We start from the raw sequence: 4,697 nt of genomic DNA on the forward strand, positions 1-4,697 counted from the left end.
CCAACAGCCACTGAAAGAACAGACTGTCCCCTACAGCCTCGAGAGGGAATGCAGCCCTGCCAACACCTTGGTTTTGAACTTCTAAGGGCCTCCAGAATCGGCCACTGTTAAAGAATAACTTTCTGTTGCTTTACGGCACCCAGTTGGTGTTAACTTGTGAAAACTCATAAAGCCTCATTCTTTGGCATTTAATTGATCACAAAAATCCTGTTGATTTCAGCTCGAAATTAGCTCTGATTTCCTCCCTTGTGCATCTCCACTGTCTGATCCAGGCCCTCGCTGCGTTCTCCTGAAGCACCGCAGTGGTCTCCTCCTTCCACGCTTCCTTCCTCCACGCTTCGCCTGATTACTATCCCTACACCCAGTTCATCCTCCACGGTGCTTTTACAACCTAGAACCACAGAGATCATTCTAAAATATAAATTTGACTACATCACTCTCCACTAAAAGATTTTAAAAGCTCTCTATTGCCTAAAATAGGACCAAATCCAGATTATTCCTCAGAATGGTATTCAGAATGGTGTACAAGGCCCTTCCCAGTCCGCCTTCAACCTTCTTTGCAGTCTTCTATGCCCCACTAGGTTTGTTGTTTGTTTTTGTTTTGGGGGGAATGGAATTAAGTGTATTTATTTTCTTATTTAATGGAGGTACTGGGAATTGAACCCAGGACCTCATGCATCCTAAGCACGTGCTCTACCACTGAGCTATACCCTCCCCATTTTCATATTGGTTTTTATTGTAGGCGATTGAATATAGTTCTCTGTGCTATACAGTAGGTCCTTGTTGTTTATCTATTTTTTAATTGAATTTTTAAAATTGAAGTGTAGTTGATTTACAATGTTAGTTTCAGGTGTACAGCAGAGCAATTCAGTTATACATATACATATTTATACATATATTTTCAGATTCCATGATAGCTTATTACAAGAAATTGAATATAGTTCCCTGTGCTGTACCGTAGGTCCTTGTTATTTATCTGTTTTATATATAATAGTTTGTATCTGCTAATCCCAAGCTCCCAATTTATCCCCTCTCCTTCCCCCCAGCTTTGGTAACCATAAATTTATTTTCTATGTCTGTGAGTCTGTTTCTGTTTTGTAAATAAGTTCACTTGTGCCATTTTTTTTAGATTCCACATATAAGTGATATATGATATTTCTCTTTCTCTGACTTACTTCACTTAATATTATAATCTCCAGGTCCACCCATGTTGCTACAAATGGCATTATTTCATTCTCTTTTTTATGACTGAGTAGTATTCCACTGAATATACCACAAGTTCTTTATCTAATCATTTGTCGATTGACATTTAGGTTGCTTCCGTGTCTTGGCTATTTTGTAAATAGTGCTGCTATCAACGCTGGGGTGCATGTATCATTTTGAATTAGTGTTTTCTCCAGATATATGCCTAGGAGTGATAGTAACTCTATTTTTAGTTTTTTTTAAGGAACCCCCATACTTTTTTCCATAGTGGCTGCAACAATCCTGCTTTGTTTTTAAATCAATTTTTAATTTTGAGGTAATTGTAGATAAATGTGCAGTTGTAAAAAATAATACAGAGACCCTATGCACCTTTAATGCAGCTTCCTCCAATGGTAACATCTTACAAAACTTTGGTACACTAATGTGACCAGGATATCAACATGGATACAATTCACCAATCTTACTCAGAGTTCTAATTTTTCTGGTTTTCATTATGTGTTTGGCTTAATGCATTTTCATCACTTGTAGTTTGTGGATCCACCATCATAGTCAAGATAGAGCACAAGGACCCCTTCCTGGCATAGCCTTCGTACCACACCCCCTCTCTTCTCCCTCCCCTTGCCTCTACCTAACCCTTAGCATCACTAATCTCTTCTCCCTATTTCTAATTAATCTTTTTTTTTTTTTTTGTGTGTGGGGGGAGGTAATCATTTATCTATTTATTTAATGGAGGTACTGGGGCTTGAACCCAGGACCTCATGCATGCTAGGCATGTGCTCTACCACTGAGCTGTACCCTCCCCAGTCCCTATTTCTATAATTTTGAAATTTCAAGAGTGTTAACTAAATAGAATATGTAGTATAATTTAAGATGCTTTCAAATTTAGCATAATTCCCTGGAGATTTCAGTCAAGTTATTGCATGTACCAGATTTGTTCCCTTTTGTTGCTGGGTAGTATTCCGTCCTGTGCCTTTTTATGGCATCCCCCTCAGTTTTCTTCACCTAAGGGCCACTCATCTTTTAATATCAGATTCAAATCCTACTCCCCTATCCCCAGCATTTTTTTTATGTTTTATTGCAATTATCTGTTGTACACTCAGTTCACACTGTCTTCCGTGGTACCTTCCTCTCTCCACACCCAACCCTCCCCAGTCTCACTGTGGCTTAGAGCAGCCACGTTACTGCAGGGTGACCACATCCTCTGGCCATAGTTGATTGAACAAGATGTGGGCACTTGTCTACCCTAGCAGGGCCAAGGAGTCCCTTCCTCAGGGAATCTAGAGTTGGACTGAGATTCCCATCCTGTCCTTTCACAACTGTTTTGTTTTTCGTTTTTGTTGTTTGTTTTTTGGTTTGTTTTTGTTTTTAGCAGAGTAGCTTAAAAATTCAGAGCTACGGGCAGCAACCATTTAACTTCCTGTGGTCTGGGAGGTAGAGCCAGCCTGGAGTGAAAGGGAAGTTTTGACTCCGAGGCAGAGCAGCAGGATGAGAGATGGTAAGAGATGCGTCTCTGTGTCACACGGTGTTCTAGCCCCGGGACTGGGAGCCCTGAAGCCTGGGGCCTCTGAGACATTCCTATATCCTTGTGACCACCGCCCTTCAGCCACCCGTGTTCCTGTCCCTTCTGAGCTCAAATGAGATCGCTGGTATGATTCAACTAGATTGTAGTGTCTTTCAGGACAGAAACTGGTTTCTTTTTATATGCCCGTGCTTTTGCTTTAAAGTCCTTGGCATTTGGACCCACGTCTCTTCCCTGGTTTGTAGAGACCCTCAGGATGCGTTCCCCATTTTTATCTGCCATTTCTGTCCCTTGGCCTCTTCCAAAGCACACTCTTCTAAGACAATGCTAACTTGGGCTTTGACCGCACCTCAGTTGACACCCAGGTCTCATAGCCCTTATGTCTTCAGTTTGCAAGATGACTTATCTGTATATCCTTAAATTGCTTTTGTGGGTGCTTGTCTCTTTTCCCCAATGGAGTAGGAGACCCCTGAAACCTGAGACTCTCCCCGAGCAGTTTGAGGGCTCACTGAGGGCAGAGAGAATGTCTTCATTAACCTTGTAGATCCCTCGAGAGAAGAACGTGTCTTCTATTTTTTTAAATGCTGACCTGATAACTAGCTCTGCACCTGGTGGGTGCTGGGTAAATGTTGACTGACTGGGTAAACAATAGACTTGGTCCTCTGGAGTGTCATAATCTTTCTTTCCACAGGGAGAAAGTAATAATATTAGGCAGAGCAGGCTGGATCCCTTAATATGATTACCTGGGATTTGTGGGCTGGTGACTATTTCCCCCGACTTTATTGGGTACATTCATCTCCACAGAATAGATATTCCCAGAGGCTACTAATGCTGCCGGCCAAATGGTGGGCTCCTATTAATTGGCCCGACCCTGATAATTACAATGGAAGCGCTGCCTCCAACCCAAGATACTGTGGAGGCAGGGGTTGTACTAAGTGTGTTCTAACCAAGGTCAACAGTGTTAACTGGCTCTGTAGCTGTATTTAAGACATCTTATCAAAAAAAAAAAAAAAAAAAAAGACATCTTATCATGAGCCAATGTATATATGACCTTAGCAAGTTATTTTTAAAAATGTTTTGAAAACATGACAACTTGAGCTGTAATTTACATAGCATAAAATCCATTCATTTTGAGTGTATAATTCAGTGGTTTTTAGTATATTCACAGAGCTGTGCAGTCATCTCCACAATAAATTTTAGAACTTTTTTTAGCCCCCAAAAGAAACTCCATACCCATTAATAGTCACCTTCTGTTTCCCTCAACACCTAGCACTACGAAAACACTAATCTATTTTATTTTAACAAAATATTTGCCTATTCTGGACATTTCATATAAATGGAATCATACAATATGCGGTCTTTTGTGACTGGCTTTTTTCACTTAGCGTATTTTCAAGGTTCATCCGTGCTGTAACATATATCAGTACTTCATTTCTTTTGCCAAATAATACCCCATAGTGTACACATATATACATGTATCCTATTGTATGTGTATATATATACTGTATTTTATTTACCCATTCATCAATTGATGACCATTTGGGTTGTTTCAACTTTTAGCAAGTTATTTCTCCTTGTTTCAACTTACTTATCTATAAAAATGGGAGTTAATAACTGTCTATTTCAAAGGGTTACTGAAAGTACACACGGAGTATATGAAATAATATGAAATAAACGGTAAAGCGGCGCTTCACCACATGCATGTAGACATTATTTTAATATTTATATGAGATCAATTAAGGAGAACACTGGAGCCAGTGTAACGTGTTATAGTTAACTCAGGGGACTTAGGTGAGTACCTCTTCAGGTTTGATCCCTACGTTGAGTCCATTTGCCTTTTTTTCCTAGGTAATGGACTGCATCTTTTAGCCCGGCCTATCATCTCATTAACAGTTGTTGCTAGGAGACCAGGTTAGAGTATGCTTAGCTCAGTGCAATCCACTGTAGAAAAATCACTCGAATCATAGGAGAATGA

General features: G+C 40.1%; 1 non-coding gene across 1 annotated transcript; it reads right to left on the reverse strand.

Annotated features, from left to right (window-relative positions):
- Positions 1-642: 642 nt before the first annotated feature.
- On the reverse strand, positions 643-715 carry TRNAP-AGG (transfer RNA proline (anticodon AGG)). Its single transcript has one exon. It is a non-coding gene; the product is annotated as a tRNA-Pro (tRNA).
- Positions 716-4,697: the final 3,982 nt, after the last annotated feature.

The sequence above is a fragment of the Camelus dromedarius genome, chromosome 16 (genome assembly GCF_036321535.1).
Source record: "Camelus dromedarius isolate mCamDro1 chromosome 16, mCamDro1.pat, whole genome shotgun sequence".
Lineage (NCBI taxonomy): Eukaryota > Metazoa > Chordata > Mammalia > Artiodactyla > Camelidae > Camelus > Camelus dromedarius.